This window comes from Erinaceus europaeus, chromosome 8, assembly GCF_950295315.1.
Source record: "Erinaceus europaeus chromosome 8, mEriEur2.1, whole genome shotgun sequence".
Taxonomy (NCBI): domain Eukaryota; kingdom Metazoa; phylum Chordata; class Mammalia; order Eulipotyphla; family Erinaceidae; genus Erinaceus; species Erinaceus europaeus.
In genome coordinates, this window is record NC_080169.1 from 5,979,589 (window position 1) to 6,000,558 (window position 20,970).

The 20,970-nt window shown below is 39.7% G+C and overlaps 1 protein-coding gene across 2 annotated transcripts in view; it reads left to right on the forward strand.

Moving 5' to 3' along the window:
- Positions 1-20,970, forward strand: part of VPS41 (VPS41 subunit of HOPS complex) — a 102,052-nt gene that overhangs the window by 12,629 nt on the left and 68,453 nt on the right. The window lies entirely within an intron of this gene.

Sequence of the window (20,970 nt, forward strand, 5' to 3'; positions counted from 1 at the left end):
TTCGAGCCCCCAGCTCCCCACCTGCAGGGGAGTCGCTTCACGGGCGGTGAAGCAGGTCTGCAGGTGTCTGTCTTTCTCTCCCCCTCTCTGTCTTCCCCTCCTCTCTCCATTTCTCTCTGTCCTATCCAACAACAAAGCAACGTCAACAATGGCAATAATAACCGCAACGAGGCTGCAACAACTAGGGCAACAAAAAAGGGGGAAAAATGGCCTCCAGGAGCGGTGGATTCATGGCGCAGGCACCGAGCCCAGCAGTAACCCTGGAGGGAAAAAAAAAAAAAAAAAAGGAAACACCGACAAAACCATAGGATAAGAGGGGTACAACTCCACACAGCCCACCACCAGATCTCCGTATCCCATTCCCCTCGATAGCTTTTCTATTTTTTTTTTCCTTATGGGCCACTTTTCCACTCAAGTATAGAGAGGGAGAGATTTCTTAGGGGCTCCTGATTAAGCACACATAATACTAATTGCAAGGACCCGAGAAAAGACCTGGGTTCAAGCCCCACTCCCCACCTGCAGGGGGTTCATTTCACAAGCAGTAAAGCAGGTCTGCAGGTGTCTACCTTTCTCTTCTCCTCTGTCTCCCCCTCCACGCTCAATTTCTCTCTGTCCTATCCAACAACAACAACAGTAGCAACAACAATAACAGCAACAACAACAATGGAAAAAAGATGGCTGTTATTATTTTTGTTGTTATTGCTATTGTTGTTGTTGGATAGGACAGAGAGAAATGGAGAGAGGAGGGGAAGACGGGGAGAGAAAGACAGACACCTGCAGACCTGCTTCATCTCCTGTGAAGTGATCCCCCATGCAGGTTGGGAGCCAGGGCTCGAACCATGGTCCTTATGCCAGTCCCTACACTTAACCTGCTGCGATACCACCTGGCCCCCATCTATTTTATTCTTATGCAATACAATAGTTAACTCATGAGACATCATCAGTCACTCCAGTTTTTTTCCAGACCTACTTATTATGTGCCATATGTTGTTCTGAGCAGTCTACATGAATAATCTCATTTAATATGGACTGCCGTCCTACATTGACTACATTTGACATGGGGGATGAACCGGTTATACCGCAGTAACAAGCAGCTGTAAAACTGCAGTGACTTAACTCAGCACACATTTATATCTCAGTAGAACCAGTGGTGTAAGGGGAAAAAAATTGAAGCATCAGCAGTACAGAAACGTCATCATGTATCAAAGGGTCTTTTTGTTTTGTTTTGTTGTTGATGCAAAACTGTTCTGCTTCATTGAGTTACATATTTTCAAATCCTATTTACTCTGCATAAGTTCATGATGTATTGTTTATTGGGAAAGAGGTTCCCTTTTTTTTTCTTTTAGAAGAATTATTCTATTTTGTTTTTAAAGAAGTTTGTAGTAGAAGTATAAATCATTGGGCTGTTGGAAAAGTCAGGATGCATTTTTGCATAGGAAAACATAGCATGACTTTCTGACGGCCCAGCTGTTAACCCAGCATTTCTTTTTTCTTTTTCTTTTAATATTTATTTATTTATTCCCTTTTGTTGCCCTTGTTGTTTCATTGTTGTAGTTATTATTGATGTCATTGTTGTTGCATAGGACAGAGAGAAATGGAGAGAGGCGGGTAAGACAGGAGGGAAAGATAGACACCTGCAGACCTGCTTTACCACTTGAGAAGCGACTCCCCTGCAGGTGGGGAGCTGGGGGCTCGAACCGGGATCCTTATGCAGGTCCTTGCTTTGTGCCATCTGCGCTTAACCTGCTGCACTACCACCCAGCTCCCTTAACCTAGTATTTCAAAGTTAAACTTGTGCATCAAAGAAAAGACTAGTAAAAAACTGTAAGGTTTAAAGATGGGTAGTAAGACTCGAAGAAAGGTCTAGAAGATATATTATTATATACAGAGGTCTGCTTTTTTTTTTTTTTAACCAGGTAAGGTTTTCTGTTATCATGTTATTTATTAATTTTGACTGAATAGTTAAAATAAGACTTTAGTAGGTTCCTTCGAAGCAAAACTTTAATGTAAATACTTCACTCTTCTTCTGGGCTATGGCATATCACATCAGGACAATTGATTAGCATCACTTCTGCCTTTAGACTTTTTATTTGTGTAGTTAATAAGCATACCATTTAAAACAGCTGTCCACTGAGCTCTGCAATGAGATACCATAAGTAGAAGGCCTTGAAGAGGTTAGATACATTCATTTTGATGAAACTTAAGTGGGCCAACCTCTGAATCAAATGTAAGAAAATCTATATGCAATTTTTGCTGAATGAGAAGTTGCTTTTATTTTTTAAAGGTTGATTTACCTAACACTAAGAGAGAGGAAGAATGAGAACATTACTCTAGCATAGGTAGTATGAAAGAACAGACTTTACTCGTGAAATCCCTGTGCTCTACCACAGGGCTGCCTACCCAGGTGCGAGAAATGAATTTTAAACTGAAATGCAATTTTTAGATAGAGCAGTCACATGGGGGGTTGCTTTTCAGTTTTGTTAAAATGAAAATCAATAATTGTGAGAAATCAGGAGATAGCTATTTTTTTTAATCAGAAAAATCACATAAAATAATTTCTTTTACCTGGTGGGTAACATTATGAATACCTAACTTAACTTGATTCTTTACATATATTAATTTTAACAAACAAATTTATAGCTAGTAACTAAAAGGGTAATGCACCTTGCTATGAGGTTGATTGCTGAGAAAAATGAAGTCGGGGTTATCATATGATATCCTTCCAAATAGCCCCTAGATTAAAATTTTGCACTTTGATTTAATGAGCTTTTAATATTAACAGGGCCTGCTGATTATTGCATCGTCCAGCCATGGAAAACATTTCCTTTGAAGCATGCATTAAAAAGTATGTTTGGAAACTTAGGAGAAACTTTCTTGATGCAAATACAGATTGCAAAGATGAACATGAATCTTCCTGGTGTGATGTATGATTACAATGTATAATTTCACTATCTAGGAGAAAGATTATTTTAGTCTGTTCAGCATAGACTGATCATTTTACTTGTTCAGCAGATATGTACTGAGTATGTTCCAGGTGGTAGGACACAGCAGTATTTGATTTAGAAGATAGATAATAAAGATGTGTGTGTGTTGTGTGTGTGTCAGAAGTAAATGTTCTTAATAGCAAAATCAAATAACAATCCTATATATGAACAGGGGGTATGCAAGTGGGTTGCGCAGGTGCTACTTTCCCCACAGTAATCAGGGATTGCATCTGTGGGGGAGCGGTCTCGTAGGGAAAAGGGAGAATAAATACAGTGTCTTCGAGTAATCAGGGATTGCATCTGTGGGGGGACCGTCTCGTAGGGAAAAGGGAGAATAAAGACAGTGTCTTCGAGTAATCAGGGATTGCATCTGTGGGGGGACCGTCTCGTAGGGAAAAGGGAGAATAAATACAGTGTCTTCGAGTAATCAGGGATTGCATCTGTGGGGGAGCGGTCTCGTAGGGAAAAGGGAGAATAAATACAGTGTCTTCGAGTAATCAGGGATTGCATCTGTGGGGGAACGGTCTCGTAGGGAAAAGGGAGAATAAATACAGTGTCTTAAATTAGGGTCATGTGGTATGTCTTCTAGGGTATGAGAAGGGCTAGAGTAGAGTGGTAGGTAATACTTCCCACTAAGTAAGGTCTGACCAAGGACATAGAGTCTGTAAGTCAGTTGATCAGTGTTTGAATAAGAGAGTGAAGAGAGAGATGGGCAGTTTTCAAAGGGAAATTATCCTAGTAAGATCACCCTGGATGTCACTCTATTTATTTATTTATTTATTTATTTATTTATTTATTTATTTAATCTGATGGGTGGGAGGGGTTATGTAGGAAGCAAAAACTGATTAGGGGACTATGGCAGACCGTTAACTTAGCATATTTGGACTTTTTTTTTTTTTTTTTTTTTAAATAAAGCCAGTGACTGGAATGTCCTGGGTGTAAGTGGAAGAATCAAGGGTAGACAATTGGCAAGATGGCGTTGTTGCTACTTGAGGCGGAGAGATTATGGCCAGAGCGGGTTTAGATGCTCCAGGTGCAGCAGTGGTAGGGGAGGAGTAGACTTTATGTTCCAAGCGGTTATTTGAGGGTAGAGGTGTCAATTTGACATGGGCATTGAAGTGGAGCTGTCAAGAGGCTAGTCAGCTAGAGAAGACTTGCACAGGTCTAGGTGGAGCTAAGAGTTTGTGAATGTACCAGTAGATGGTGCTTAAACACATGAAACTCCACAAGCTCACTTAGGAGCTGAGGTTGTCCTCTCAGATCACTGGGAGGCCCGATGTTCATATCTCAGTAGTCCTGCAGGATCTTAGAAATCTGGTAGGTGAAGAGAAATCAGCAAAGAAGACTGAGAAAAGAGTAGTGAGTGAAGTCAGAAGAGTACCAAGAATGAGTGAGGCTCCAGATAGCACAGGAGTAGCTTGGGCCCAGTACTTCCAAGAGGAGAGGAGGAAGAATAGAAATAATCCTTCCATCAGCAAAGATAAGAGTAGTCTTGATGACTCCTAGTGTTGGGATTCAAAGAAAGGCTGGATTCGTAAAATGTCTCTGAGGCCCTCAGAAATTCTTACAGTGTGTATTGCAAAATAGCGTTCTCTATAACGTTCACAAAGGGCACGCTGGAATCACTGTTAGAGGCGATAATATGTGCTTAGCTCTGCTTGATAGTAGAAGATACCCAATATGCTGCTCTTCTGTTATTTTTGTCCAGTTCTCTGCCAGGCATTTTCACGAGGGCAGGTACCCTGTCACCAAGACCTAGCAGAGCTGTTTGTGACTGAATAAATGAATTGATTTCATTCATTATGTGAAGAAGGCGCCATGGAGATAGCGAATCCAGGGCTTTGGGAGAACCTGTTTGTCTAACACAGCTACCTGGTACCACCTTGTTATTGTGACTCACTGAGAAACACTTTTTCCTGGGCTGGGGAGACAGCATAATGGTTATGCAAAAGACTCACACCTGAGGCACTGATGAGGCACTGAAGTCCCAGGTTCAATCCCCAGCACCACCATAAGCCAGAAGTGAACAGTGTTCTGGTCTCTCCTCTGTATCTTTGTCTCTATATCTCACACACTCTCACTAAAATAAAATAAATAAAACATTTTTTAAAAAGTGTTGAAAAAAATTTTTAAAAAGAAATACTTTTTCCTATTCTGTTTATTTTTAAATTTTATTATTATTACCTATTTATTTGTTGGGTAGAGACAGCTAGAAATTGAGAGGAAGGGGGAGATAGAGAGGGAGAGAGACAGACACCCGCAGCACTGCTTCACCACTTGTGAAGCTCTCCTTCAGCAAGTGAGGACTGGCAGCTTGAACCCAGGTCCATGTGCACTGTAACGTGTGTGCTCAACCAGGTGCACCACCACCTGGCCCCCTTTTTTTCTGTTCTGCATCCTCAGAGTGATCTTGCTTTAAATCAGGGTTAATCAGATAGTCAAACGAGAACTCTCTTTTTGCTGTTGACTTGGAGATCCAGCTCCATATTCCACAGCAGTTTTTTTCCCCTGCTCTTTGAACTGTATACAGTTCTCAAAAACAGGCAGAATAATGCTCCTCCCACCCCCAATGTCTAGATCCTAATCTCTGAAACTGAAGCAATGCTGTAGCAAATCTAGATACCACATAGATTCCTTTTCACCCACAGGCTATTGCACTTTTAGTCCATCCTGTTTAGATAGAGAGATTCACCGGGCTCCATCTCAGCATAGTTCTTTACTTTAGAATAAAACTGTGTGCACACAAGACCTTAGTGGATTAAATAAATCTCTGAAAATAGTATCTGAGAACAGGAGTGGGGGAAACCCTGATAAAGCCGATGGTTTTAGTCTTTTGTCATCGTTCTCATCAGTAATTGGATATTTCTGAGTTATTTGCTCTGGTAGGCTACCTTTTTTTTTTCCCTTTCTGTCTTTACAAAGGAGAAGTAATTGGCTGAATAAATGGGAGATTATAGCATTTCCTTCAATTAAATAATTAATAAAATTTACACATAGCTATGTCTTGGTAGTATGATAAGTAAACACGCAGGGGAGAATACTAGTTGTATAGTTTAAGCTTGGGACTATAATACTAAGTATTGGTAATGTTAGTAACTGTCATTCACTGAGTACACACCCATGCTTTGTGCTTCACGTACATTTATGTCACATTTAGTTCTCACTACAATCTTATGAGGTACATATTATCTCCTCTTTTGAAAAAAAAAGTTAAGGAGACTTCCTCCAGTCTTGTGAGGAATGCATCTGGGATAATTGGTATAAGAAAAGTTTATTTTAATTTGCTCTGTGACCAGCCACTTGACAGATAGAAAATGAACCCACCTTCCTGCTACCAGTGTTTCTGGGCACTGTGCCTGCTGCCACCTGTCCACCGCTGATACTCCACTGCTCAGGTGTTAAGAACTTGTAATCTCTTCACAGCAGGAAAAAGATGGAGACAGATGCTGGTTAGGGCTGGAAGTGCGGGTGTGGGGAAGTGCCTGGTAGAGGCTGCAGACAGTCTCCCCCCTCTGGGGAACAGCTCCAAAAGTGAGGAGTGGATGCTTGACCCAGGGGTTGCTGGAGGTGTTGGGGCAGACATTCAGAGGGGGTCAGGGAAAGTTGTGGGGTAGCTGACAGTGTTTTTTCGTCCTTTTGTTAAGATGTTAAAGTTGTTAAAGTTTTTGAGAAATTATGTCCTGCCACAAATTCTAATTCTTACTTAGCTTGTGTATTGACTTCTTGCTTTTTGGTAGTAGCTTGTTTTATTTCCATGGCTATTATGAATTGTATCTTTTTTATAAACTTTTATTTTTTTAATTTATTTATTGGATAGGGATAGAGAGAAATTTCAGAGAGAAGGGAGAAATAGTGAGGGAGAGAGAGACAGAGAGACACCTGCAGCTCTGCTTCACCACTTGTGAAGCTTTCCCCCTGCAGGTGGGGACCAAGGCTTGAACCTGTGTCCTTGAGCACTGTAATGTGTGCACTTAACCAGGTGTACCACCGCCTGGCCCCAAATTTTATCTTTTTTTTTTTTTTTTTTTAATGGAACTTTTTTTCAAAGCTGACAGAAGCTTGGGCATTGTGCTAGATTGTACTTGGAATATGGGAAGTGCAAGTGAAAAATGGCTGAGGTATTTAATATCCTCTGAACAATAAAGTGATCTCCATAACCCTAGCATTTCACTCTCATATAATAGTAAACATAAAAATCAGAAATAAATGCTGAATTTTTCATGACACTGTAAATTGTAAAATCTTTTACTTTCTCTTTGTTTTTAGGAGATGAGCTTCACTTCTGTCACCATAACTTTATAATTACAATGGATACTATTTCAGAATCACCCTCTTTCTGCTGTTGGGTACCTTCGCCTCCCTCCCAACCTCCTTGATAGCTTCCTACCCCCCATATCTGTAAAATAACACATAACTTAGATGATCTCTGATGATTATTTTGGCAGGTAGCCTGTGTGATTTGGACTTTCCTGTGTGGAAGTCTAAATGAAAATGTCTTAGAAAAGCTTCTTACTAAACTCGGTCTGCTGCTGTTACCACGTGCTTTTGTTTTCACTGCTGTCTATTAGGGACACACAGCTGTGTTAGGTGAAGTTCAGACGTCAACCCTGCTTCTAAGAATCTCGTGACCACCAAGGGATATTGGGAAGAAAGGAAAAGAGGGCTATGTGGCCTTTTGTGGTAGAAATTGTCCAGCTGAGTGGCATATCTTGAAGATTGGTAAGGTCATTCCATACGGCTGGAAGGAAATGAAAAGCTTATTTGCTTTTCTCATTCTCCTCCCCCCCTTTCTATATATTCTTATCGCTTTCCCAATATAAAATAAATGATGGGAGTTGATCCTGTTTATGGTATGTGGCTTAGGGCATGGGAACCTTCACCTGATTTTTTTTTCTCCTTCAATTGAACATGAATTACTAATCCAGAGGCCAAAGGGGAGGCCAGGGTTTATGAAGACTGCATATCTTCTGAATCTTAAGTAGAGCTCTTCAATTATTAGAGGCTCACCTTTTTCTCATTTTTTTAGTTCAAAGTGTTATGGTAAGGAAAGCAGCTTTGAATGATAAGAATCTGAGTTTTGTAGATGAACATTTTGAAGAGTAAGTTGAATAGTGACTTTCTAAACTGTATCTGTTTCTGTGATCAATGTGCTGTATGTTTGTTTTTTAGAAACCATCCGTTGGCAGCAGCCCACAAGTTACCGCTATCTTTTCATAACGGTCACATCAACTGTCAGATGTAGATCTCCCATTCTACAGATGTATTGGATGTTTTCTTTTTTGTTTTTATTTCGGTCCCCCCCCCCCCATATATTTCTGAATTTCTCCAGTTAAATTGGGATATTTTGTGACCACCTTTTCCCCCAAAGAAGACATTTTGAGAAGATTTACTTTTGTAACTAGATAACCTTTGGAAAGAGATCATATTATGTCTATATAGCATTTGACCCATGGAACTGCCCAGCTTTGACACTTGGCATTTTTGCCTGCATAATTTTTTTTGGAATATAATCTTGTACATTATATGATGTTTCCTATTATTTCTGGCATCTGTGATACCAGTGGCACCTTCTCCTACCTCTCAACTGTGACAATAGAAATGTCTCCAGATATTACCAAGCACAGGTTTTTGAGGAGGCAAGGTGGAATCATTCAGATTCACCATAAATATATATATATATATATTTTTTTTTTCTTTGAAAAATAATACATGGATAGGAGTAAACTAATCTGAAATTTCTGTCTATTTGAAAAAGAAAACCTATGTCAATAGGCTTACATTTCTGAACTCTTAATTTCAGCCACCTTGTTCTCTTGGTTAACATTTGTTTTCTAGAATAGCAGCATTGCTTGAAAGTCAGAAGTTTAACAGCAATTTTTTTTTTTTTGAATTCACATAAGAATGCAATTGCTTATCAGCAGTCTGATGGAACGGTATCTTGGAAACTTTGACCATAGTTGTTTTGTTGTCGATGAATTCCATTAACTTCATGTCACTTTCTTAAAAAGTTTGGTCACTGAGGCAGCTATAATACCTTGTGTTATTAATAGAAACCAGAAGTTACTCTCTTGGCTTGTTTATATAGTTTTCTTGATATGTTTTGACATTTTAGAAGGATAGATAAAGCCATTTTTCCTACCTGGTAGACATCATTTTGTGTAAATAAAATCATCTCTCTGTAATAGAACTCTAGTCTATAATAATTAGTAGTTGCACTTGCCCTTTTAAGGAAATAACGTTTGGGGTCTGGGGGAAGGGTAATGCTAGTTAAAATCATTTGGTGGATTTTGAATCTTACATTTAGGGCTTTTAAATACACTTTGTTTTTCCTCATCATAAATCTCTCCTGTCCTTTCTGGAAAAATTCAAGATTGTGACCCTTTTGTTACCCGTCTGCATTTACTGTTGACATTTTAGTTTGTTCTTGTTTGTTTATCGTTATCACTGGGACCTCACCACTCTGGGATGACTTTTTCAGATAGAGACAGACACAAAGAGGCAGAGAGAGAGAGAGAGAGAGAGAGAGAGAGGAGACAGACCACAGCACAGAAACTCCCTCAGAGTGGTGGGGGCCAGGCTTGAACCAGCATCGCAGCCATTCTAGTTTTAAATAAATGTATATATACAGTATTATATAGCCTTTGACTGTGCTGCCTTTATTAAGTACAGTGAAGAGTCCTTTAAAATTGTTAATTTATGTTTTTGGGACAAAAATTATGCTTTAATTGACAATATAATTTCATTTATGCCTTTTCTTTGTTTTTACCCAAGTATCTCTTTTTAAAAATTTATTTATTTACTTATTATTGGGTTGAGACAGAAATTGAGAGTGGGAGGGCAGGGATAAGGAGAGAGACAGAGAGACACCTGCAGCTCTGCTTCACCACTCCCCTGCAGGTGGGGACCAGGGCCTTGAACCCAGGTCCTTGCTCACTTTAGTGAGTGTACGTAACTAGGTGTGCCACTGCCTGTCCCCTCACTTATACTCTTTTAAAGATGTTCCTTACTTGCCACTCACACCTACTATGTCTGTTTATTTCCCTCTTCTCTATCTTCTGTGCTAAGTAGTGATTAAAAAACATTTTGGACTGAGAAAAGAGCTTGATGAGTGCTCTGCATTGCATGTGCAAGACCGAGGTTCAAATCCAGCTCCCGTAGCATTGAAAGAAGCATCAGTGCAGTAGTGTGTGTGTGTCCTAGCTGCTGCTTCCTTTCTCTCTCTCTCTCTCTTTATATCTGAAAAATTCAGTCTGGAGCAGCGAAGCCTTGGAAATGACCAAAATTATATATGAGGCCAGAGGAGAGTTCAGTGGGTAATGGACAGAACTTTTCATTCCTGCACATCAGGTTTAGCCCTGGCACCACATAAGACGCTACTCTGCTTGTGGAGAGAACGCAGTGTTGTGCATGGAGTTGGTTGTGCCTTTTGTCCCTCCTTCCTATATGAAAATGTGACTGGAACATGGAATCTTGCTTGTGTAAGACCCTGACGCCACATAAACATGAAAGTAAAAGCCCACTGCTTTGATCGGCAGAGGAGATAAGAAGTAGACTTCAGAAGTTACCAGAAAATGAAGTCCTTTAACCCTAATTGGATTAAGGTACATAACCCCAGCTGATCAGCTCAGTAAAGGCAAGGACTTCTTCATTGGGGTAAGGAAACTAAACTAAGACTTATAAATTTTCACTTACAGCACTGTGGATTCAATTAAAAAGAAAAAGAAAAAGAAAAACATCCAAGTATGCACCAAGACAGGGCCAAGAGGCTAAAAATAGAGAAGGGGAAAGATCATAAATGCAAACTCGTAGGTGATTCAGATACTGAATTAATCAGACTTTAGTATAACTGTTAATTAATATGTATTAATATGACTATTAATATAATTTTCACTTACAGTACTGTGGATTCAATTAAAAAAGAAAAAGAAAAACATCCAAGTATGCACCAAGACAGGGCCAAGAGGCTAAAAATAGAGAAGGGGAAAGATCATAAATACAAACTCGTAGGTGATTCAGATACTGAATTAATCAGACTTTGCTATAACTATGGTTGATGAGAATTAAGGGGGATTCCCCAATGCAGTAGAGAAGATGCAGCGAGCAGTTGAAATGATTGACTTTTTCAACAGTGTTGTAATCTGTAAAACAGAATCAAATGTAGCTTACAAAATAGCTTATCTGGGTGGCATGCCTGCCCTGCCATGTGAGCCTGGAGCTCACCACACTGAAGGAAGCTTCAGTGTTATGCAGTCTTTTCCTCTGTCTTTCTGTCTCTGTCTGAAGAAGTCAGCCTGGAGTGGTGAAGCTTTGGCAAAGGCATACAGACACACTCACAGAGGAGGAAGTGAGGGAGGGGTAGGGAAGAAGGAGGAGAAAAAGAAGGAAGAGGAGGAGAAGGGTTTAGAGTTGAAACAATAATAATAAAACAAGAGACATTTAATAGCAGATTAGCAAAGTTGAAGACTAGACTAATGAATTAGAAATTAAGAGATAAATGAGTAGAAAAAACTGTGGATCACAGCATAAAGAAGTAACATAGAGGCTGGGTGGTGGCGCACCTGGTTGAGAGCTTATGTTACAGTGCACAAGGACCCAGGTTTGAGCCCCCAGTCCCCACCTGCAGGGGGGAAGCTTTGCAAGTTGTAAAGCAGTGCCACAGGTAACTCTTTCTTCCTCTCAAGTCTGTCTATCTATTTATTTATCTATATCTCTTCTGTCCCTCTTGATCTCTTGCTGTCTATGTCCTATAAATAAGTAAAGATCATTAAAAAAAGTTTTTTTTTAAATAAGTAACATACTTACTTTTAAATCTGGTCACAGAAAGATAAGAAAAAGGGGAGGAGGGAGAAACATGGATATTTAAATTTCTGTGGTATCAACCCTGGATTCAAGAAAGTGTGCAGGAAGGCAAATTTGAAGCCACTCACATGAAGGTGCATCATAGTAAGAAGAAAACTAAGTAAAAGGTCAATAACCTGTGGACTATTAAGTTCTGGGTCTGCTGGAGACTCAAACTGACAGGACACACCATCAAGACTGAAAATTTGGTTAGAGAAATATTTAGCTCTGAGGCAGAGACATCCCTTACACTGAAAGAAGCTAGTTTGCTGACTAAATATTACTCATCATATTTTAGGATTAACATAAGAGATCTCATTTATCCTAATATAAAAATGTAGAGAATTAAGTATAATTGTCCCATTTTGGTAGATTTTCAGTAAGAACTGATAATGACATGTTTTTGAACATTTCCTTTTAAAAAATTTTTTTATTTACTCTTAGAGAGATACAGAGCACAGCTCAGCTCTGGCCTATTATGGTACTGGGGATTGAACCTGGGAGACCTAAGAGCTTCAGGCATGAAAGTCCTTTGCAGGACTGTCATGCTGTCTCAGTAGTCCCCACCTCTCCAGATTCAAAAAAGGTCTCGAAACTTGACATCAGGCTCAACCTGACGCTGTTGACTGGCTACGGAAGAAGGGCAAACGCTAGAAGAAGAAGAAGTCCCTGAGCGTTTCTTCATATTTCTGTGAGCCATGTGTATGTCTTCTCTAGTGAGCTATGTGTTTGTATCTTTTGCAGGTTGGGTGAGAGAATGTCTCGTAGATAATGAGATACTTTAGGTGAGTCCATCAAGATGCCAACCCAAAGCTAAAATTCAAATCCAGTTGTGAATATTCTAAAGTTAATACTTTGTCAGAGTTGCTAACCAGTCACCCATAAAATATCATAAATCATACCATGTCTCTGCAGTTCTGTGCCTACAAATAATTACATAGGAAATGTTTTTAAAAGGTGTTTATTTAGCAAGCACACCATTGATCCTTAGCTGCATAAAACAGGCCAAGTTTACTGACTCCAGATTATAGATAGTATTTTATGGGAAAACAGTAAAGGAGTAAGGTAGCTGGATAGTTCAGACTCAGTGTTGCAAGCAAGATGTCAACTCGGACACAACCATTGATAGCTTGAGGAAATGAGAAGATCTGTTTCCAAAATCGTTCACTCAAATGAGAAGATCTGTTTCCAAAATCGTTCACTCAAATTATGGGCAAGTGTTGATGTTTGTCAGGAAGCTTCCCTTGGTGGTTTCACTTAGAGTGGATGATGAGAGAGAGAGAGGGAGAGGGAGAGGGAGAGGCACTTAGATTTAGTCTCCTAGGTTGCGCACAGAGCTTTGTGCTGTATCCTTTTGCTCAGCCGGCCAGCTGTGATTCAATGTGTGGTGGTCCACATGCAGATCAGCAACAGAGTAGTTAAAAGAAAAGAAAGGAAAAGCCTTGCTCAAAAATGAAAGACAGTCAAGTTTTTTTCTACCAGAGCACTAATCAGCACTCTGGCTTATGGTGGTGTGGGAGATTGAACCTGGGACTTCAGAGCCTCAGGCACGAGAATCTGTTTGCATAACCATTATGCTCTCCACCCCCCACCCAAAAGCCAATTTTCCATGTCTCTGATGAGCTGTGTTACCTGTTCTTCTCTAGATACACACAAGCTATTAGTTTGCTTGGTGAGAATATTAAAACCAAAAGATACCTACTACTTATTACCTTTCTAGGAATAACTTAGTAGTAGTGACCTGGGGGATGGCTCAGCCTCCCAGCTCATGCCTTCTGGGAACAGACACAGGATTCAAACTGCCTGCACCACAGAAGAGCACCGTGGCGAGCAACGAGGATGAGAAGGAAGGGAACTTTGTGAAAAGTAGGATAGCTCTTTGATGGATCCTGTCCCCTCCCTTTAAAACTAGATAAGTTCTTCTTCTTCTAGCGTTTGCCCTTCTTCCCTAGCCAGTCAACAGCGTCAGGTTGAGCCTGATGTCAAGTTTCGAGACCTCCTTTGAATCTGGAGAGGTGGCAGTCGTTGACTATGTGGGTCATAGTCTGTCTGGAGCCGCAGGGGCAGTTCGGGTCATCTCTGGCTCCCCAGCGATGGAACATAGCTAAGTGATGGAACTAGATAAGTGATGCAAAGAGACTCCCATGCCTAAGGCTCCAAGGTCCCAGGTTCAATCCCCAGCACCACCATAAGCCAGAGCTGAGCAGTGTTCTGGTCTCTCTCCCTCTCTCTGTACCTCTCATTAAAATAAAGAAATTATTAAAAACATAGATAACTATAAAAAAGGTCAGGGTAGGGAGACAGTTCAAACATATGGTCCATGTGTATAATCCTTGCTTCACTCCCCAGCACCACCTGAAAAAGATAATAACTTTAAAAACTAAAAGGAAGGATACTATACAGGGGTTTTTGTTTGTTTACATTTGACTGTTGTATTAATAAAAGATAATTTGTAGTTAGGTAATTTTTTTGTTGTTTAAGTTTTTTTTTTTTTTTTTAATTCATAAAACAGAAACACTGAAAAAAACCTTAGGATAAGAGGGGTACAACGCCACACAATTCCCACCACCAGAACTCCGTATCCCAACCATTCCCCTGATAGCTTTCCTATTCTTTATCCCTTTGGGAGTATGGACCCAGAGTCATTATGGGATGCAGAAAGTTGTACACAGTTTTTTTTTTGTTGTTGTTAAATATTTATTTTATTTATTTATTCCCTTTTGTTGCCCTTGTTGTTTTACTGTTGTAGTTATTATTGTTGTTGTCATTGTTGGATAGGACAGAGAGAAATGGAGAGAGGAGGGGAAGACAGAGAGGAGGAGAGAAAGCTAGACACCTGCAGACCTGCTTCACTGCTTGTGAAGCGACTCCCCTGCAGGTGGGGAGCCGGGGTTCGAACCGGGATCCTTATGCCGGTCCTTGTGCTTTGCGCCACCTGCGCTTAACCCGCTGCACTACAGCCCGACTCCCTGTTCTTTTTTTTTTTTTAAGAGACTGCTATTTTTAAAAGATAGCAGTGATAATCAGCCCAACCCAGAGAGCTATTATGTGTCAAAAAAAAAAAGGCAACCTGTTTAAAATGTTAAAAATGTGAAATAGCTAATTAAACCAAGTCTAAAGAAACTGGAACAGAGAAAACTGCAGAAAGTAACAAACACTTCTTACATATTTACAAGGAAGAAATAGAAATCTTCACAAAGTTAACACTCTCTGTGGCAGAGATGTCGTGTGCCTGCTGAAGTAAATGTGTTGAGTAAAAATTGAATCCTGAGTGTTCGTCTTTATAATGAAATGCCACATGTTGCTCAGGTCTGGACATCAAATGTGCATCCAATGTGAAAAGTTAATTCTAGCCTCTTGACTATTTTGCATAAAAGCACTCATCCACGGGCCATTAGCTAAAGTTCCTGTAAATAAGGTCTGCCTGTCTTATTTATAAGTGAAAACGAAATAATTTCTCTCACATAAATATACAAAAATAAATACTTCCACAGCACAGTTCACTGAAGCATTCGTACCAGGCTTCAGAAGCCATAAAATAAGATGAAAACTCCATATTAGGCACTTGATGTCGCGCGTCACGCTTTCTTGACAGGTATCTTTTATGTTAAGTTAAAAGCAGGCTAAAGGTAGGTTTTTAAGGTTTTTTTTTTTCCCCCGGCTTGCTGTAAATAAAATGGAAAGCGATTCAAAAATAAGGTACATGAAGGTTGTTCTACTGCTGTAGACTATAGATCATATTTTAAACTTAAAAACAATTTTAAGTATCAGGTAGCTTTAATGTAGAGTTTCAGTTAAAAAAAATTTTTAATAGAAAAAAAAAAAGCTTTCATGCAGCCTGAACTTCCATGGCAAACAACCCAGAGTTAATAAAAAACACATCAATAATTTTTGTTAAATTTTAATAATCTTGCAAACCTACAAATAAAACCATCAACAGTCTGAGTTGAGATGACAGTTAGCTGCGTTTCTATGACAACCTAGTGGAATGCTACAAGTCTTGACTCGCAGCTAAGCGAAGATATGAACAGAGTGACATTTACCCATACAAGAAAATTTGCAGCCTTCTTTTATAAAGAATCAATTCCTCAACCAACACGGGTTTTCACTAAGTGTATAACACTTGTAATTAAGGGCAAGTCCTTTAAGCAATTGGACAGGACTCTAGAAGGTTTATCTAAAAATACATTTTACATCAGTTATTTTTCTGAAATTTGAATTAAAAATACATGGAGGATATCAAAATAAAGCAATTACAATCTGCCTGAATGGTGTTAATGATCTATTACTAACATCAGGGAGCAAATTTTTGTGAAGAAAACCCCCTGTTAAGTTAGACTTGTGTACCAATAAAAATAGAGCTGCTTTCAAGTTCACAAGGAGGTGTTTATAACCACATTTTTACTCTGCTTTAACTTAGGTTTCTTATATCATTGTTTTGGCCCAAGTAGAGATTTGAATTTTTACTTTTTTTTTTTTGCCTCCAGGGTTATTGCTGGGGCTTGGTGCCTGCACTATGAATCCACTGCTCCTGGAGGCCATTTTTTTTTTTTTTCATCATTGTTTTTCTTGTTGTTGTGGTTGCTGTTATTATTGTTATTATTGCTGTTGGATAGGATAGAGAGAAATTGAGAAGGGAGGGAGAAAGATAGACAGATAGACGGACCTGCAGACCTGCTTCACCACTTGTGAAAAGCCCCCCCCCCCCCCCCCCCCCGCGCAGGTGGAGAGCTGGGGGCTTGAACCAGGATCTTTGTGCCGGTCCTTGTGCCTCATACTATGTGCACTTAACCCAGTGCACTACTGCACGGACCCCTGAATTTTACTTTTAAAAAAATGTGTCACGTGAATTCTGGAAGTCAACTGAAAGGTTAATCTTGTCCTCTTACTACTAACATAGAACTTGAAATTCTTTTCCTGGGCTCCATTTCTTTATTAAGACAGGAGTTTCCTGGTTTGTTTCTTCTCAGAATGAATCATCTTTTCAAGGAGAGAGGTTTGCTGTGACGTAAAGCCCAGGTTAAGCCAGCAGGGATCTATCACCAGTTGAGCACTCCTGTGTCACTGTATGCAGGTGGTCTGTATCCAGTTTAGCTGCACCTTGAGGGAGACCTCTGCTGAACTCCTAGGAATTTTAACAAGATGGATGGTTTACTTGGTCTCATGTCATCAACCACATCTGACTAGGGTCAGATGCTTTTAATAAATATCCAGAGTTATCAGGCTGGATATAGTAGAGAACATTAACTTCCCCCCCAAACACAACTGTACTATTAAAATGCAGTTTGAACTTCCACAGTGAAAAATCAAGTGGTAATAAAAAGCAAATCAATAATCAACTGTGGTCATGAATGTATAAAATAAAGGCTTTCTTTTTCTAGAACAGTCTCTTAGGAATTCTAATTACTTTAAGAACTGAAATATTCAAAATCAGCTCTATGGGCATATATCCAAAAGACATGAAAACACTGATTTGAAAGGACATACGTACTTCTGTGTTCATAGGTGCATTATTCTCAATGGGCAAGGAGTGGAAGTAACCTGAATGCCCATTGACACATGATAGATAAAAAAAGTTACGAGACAGGGCTAGGGAGATAGCATAGTGGTTATGCAAAAAGATCTTCCTTCCTCCCTCCCTTCCTCCCTCCCTCCCTCCCTTCTTTCCCTTCCCCTTCCCTTTCCCCTTCCCCTTCCCCTTCCCCTTCCCTTCTTTTTTTTTGCCTCCAAGGTTATCACTGGGGCTCAGTGACTGCATTATGAATCCACTGCTCCTGGAGGCATTTTTTTCCCTTTTGTTGCCCTTGTTGTTATTATTGTTGTCATTGCTGCTGGACAGGACAGAGAAAAATTGAGAGAGGAGGGGAAGACGGGGGGGGGGGGGGGGGCAAAAGGTAGACACCTGCAGACCTGCTTCACCGCTCATAAAGCGATCCCACCCTGCAGGTGGGGAGCCAGGGGATTGAACCGGGATCCTTATGCTGGTCCTTGCACTTTATGCCTTGTGCTCTTAACCCACTGTGCTACTGCCTGGCCCTGCAAAAAGGCTTTCATGCCTGAGGCACCAAAGATCCTAGGTTCAATACCCAGCACCACCATAAGCCAAAGAGGAACAGTTCTCTGTTAAAAAGAAAATAAGACATATATTCTGAGACATATATTCAATGGAATACTGCTATGCAATTAAAAGACTTCATTGTCTCACTTAGGACAAAGAGAATGTAACCTGTGGGGATCATGTTTTGAGCAGTAAGGGAGTTGAAAGATAGCTACCAGATTGTTTTACTCACTTGTGGAATATACACAAGTGAAACATTAAATTATAAATAATAAACTAAGTATAAGATTTTTTTTTTAAAAGAACTATAATGGTTCTGTTGGATGGGGGAGGGAAGAGTTCAGAATTTTGGTGGTAGATGAAGTATGATGCTATATATCTATAAACTTTAAGTTGTGTTTAAACTTAGAGTTGTGTAAGTCATTATCATGTCACAAATAGAAAAAAAACTCATGAAAATCCAATAGCAGACTATTTGAATTTTAAAAGGAAACTTGCATTTCAAAGGTCTCTTTAAAAATCATTCACTTTATAAGAAACTCCATGATAATATTAAAATGTTCCATGATTTGACTTCTGGTGGGCCTGAGGCCTCAGGTGTGTCTATTCACTACTCCCAGGCCTCCTTTTCTTTCTTTCTTTCTTTCTTTCTTTCTTTCTTTCTTTCTTTCTTTCTTTCTTTCTTTCTTTCTTTCTGTGTGTGTAAGATTGGTGTTTTAATATGAATTCACAGAATTTTGAGAAAATGGGTATAGTTCCACATCATTCTCATTTCAGATAATAAGAAACAGGGTCACCACAGCACCAGACACATCTCAGTGCACTGGCGCCGTCCTGTTTGGTCCTGGAGCTTGAAGCATAGCTACACTTCTGATAAAGCATTTCCCTGCATGCCTCTGGCATGAATTTGCACTTTTTAAGCTTTTTGTGTAGTCTTTTACTCTTTGACTTTGTAGCTTTGCCATTGACAGTGACCTTGTCTGGTTAAATGGCCATCTAGCAAACTCCCTGCTTTTCCCTGGCATTTTAGCCTCTTAAGTCTTCAGTTTTGTCACTTTTCTTCCCTGAAGCACCAAACCTTTCGCTGCTCCTCCTATCCCGAAACTGTGGCCTTCTTCCCAGGTTGAGTTTGAGTTCTTGGTCTGCTTTCTAAATACAGAACTGATAAACTCCTCCGGAGAGAATGACAGCAAAATGCCTCTCCCCTCACCATGGTCTAGGCATCTTGGCCTGTCCAGTTCACACTGCCTTACCAGTCCTTTGACTGATGCCCTAGGTTGACGGTGCTGTGTGGTCATCGAGTCTTTTTGTTACATCAGTGTGGGAACTATTCAAATGTTTGTGAGGACTATACATTGATTTAAAAAAAAAAAAAAGTCACTGACTAGCTAGTTTTGATGAACTTTTATTTTGGATAATTTTTGCCCATCACAGTTTTCAACATATATACACTTTTTTTGTGTGTTTCTAATTGCATAGTGATATAGTATTTTTTTCTGAATTATTATAATAATATTTATAGCCATGTATCCCTTCATGGTCATTCTAGCCAATACATATTACTGGCTTTACTCCTTAACTATGGGGATTAAAGATTGTTTTTTTTGGTGATTGCATATATGGAACTAGTTGAGATAAATATAACATGATTATGAGATTTTTAATGCATTAGTTTTATCAAGATGAAGGTAGACATAGTTTCTAACAGAAGTAGTGATTGTGCATCTGTTTAAATATTTAAAATATTAAAATGTTTACAGCCAGAGGGCAAAATTGGCAGGTTTTTTTGTTTTGATGTAATTTAAAATTATATTTTCCTAGTTAAAACTATATGTTCTCAAATAAAACAGAAATCATTCTAACCTTGAAATAGAAAATTCTAGGGGGTGGGAAGGTAGTTAGTTCAGCATTGGGGTATAGGACTTGCATACCTAGAAATTCAGAGACCCAAGATATAAATTTCCAGTGCTACTATGTGCCAGAGCTGACAAGTGCTCTGTCTTCTCTCTCTCACACATAAAAATAAATAGTTATGACCCTGGGATCACACCGAAGAGTACTTTGACTGCATACCTTTTATTGGCATTTCTCTGTATAGTAGGGCAGACAGTTTCTTTCTTTCTTTTTTTTTTTTTTCTGCCTCCAGAGTTATTTCAGGGGCTCAGTGCCTGCACTATGAATCCATTGCTCCTGGGGGCCATTTTTTTTCATTTTGTTCATTTTGTTGCCGTTGCTATTGTTACTGTTGTTGTTATTATTGTTGCTACTGTTGTTATTGTTGCATAGGACAGAGAGAAATCAAGAGAGGAGGGGAAGACGGGGGGGGGGGGAGAGAAAGATAAACACCTGTAGACCTGCTTCACCGCTTATGAAGCGGCTCCCCTGCAGGTGGGGAACTGGGGTCTCAAACCAGGATCATTACGCCGGTCTCTTGCCATATGCGCTTAACCAGACAGTTGCATTTTATCTAATATACTTAAGTTGATTAGTTTCAGTGGTAGGTATATGTACTTCTGTTTTCAGCTTGTAGACTTACTTATTCTACCAATAAATTGACAGCCGTTGATACACACCTAGTTGGGTGTGAAACTTGGAAATCTTACCCTTTGGCTGGCATTGTTAGAGACAATCATTCAGGGAACCATCTCTCTAGTCTTCCCATTAAGAGTTCTCTAGTGCTGCTTGTGGGAAAGTGAATGGGTTCAACCCTGTGTAAAACAGTCTGAAGACTTCTCCAAACACTAGGAATGGACCTTTTTTAAGACCTGCCAGCTCTCCTGGTGATATATTCAAAGGAAGAAATCACACCCATTCAAAGTGATCTGTGTGCGCCTATGTTCTTAACAGCACGATTTGAAAGACTAAGAACGTTGTGGTATATTGCAGTACTGTGCAGCTGTTTAAACGAGGAAGCCCTCTCCTTTGCTTCGTCTTGGATGGGATTTGAAGGAAACATCAGCCAAAAAAGAGAATGACAAATATTGGGGGACCTCATTTTACTGGTGGAACTTAAGAACAAGAACTGAAAGGGAGAGCACCAAGTGAAACTTGGACTGGTGGGGTGTATTACACCAAAGCAAAGGACTCTGG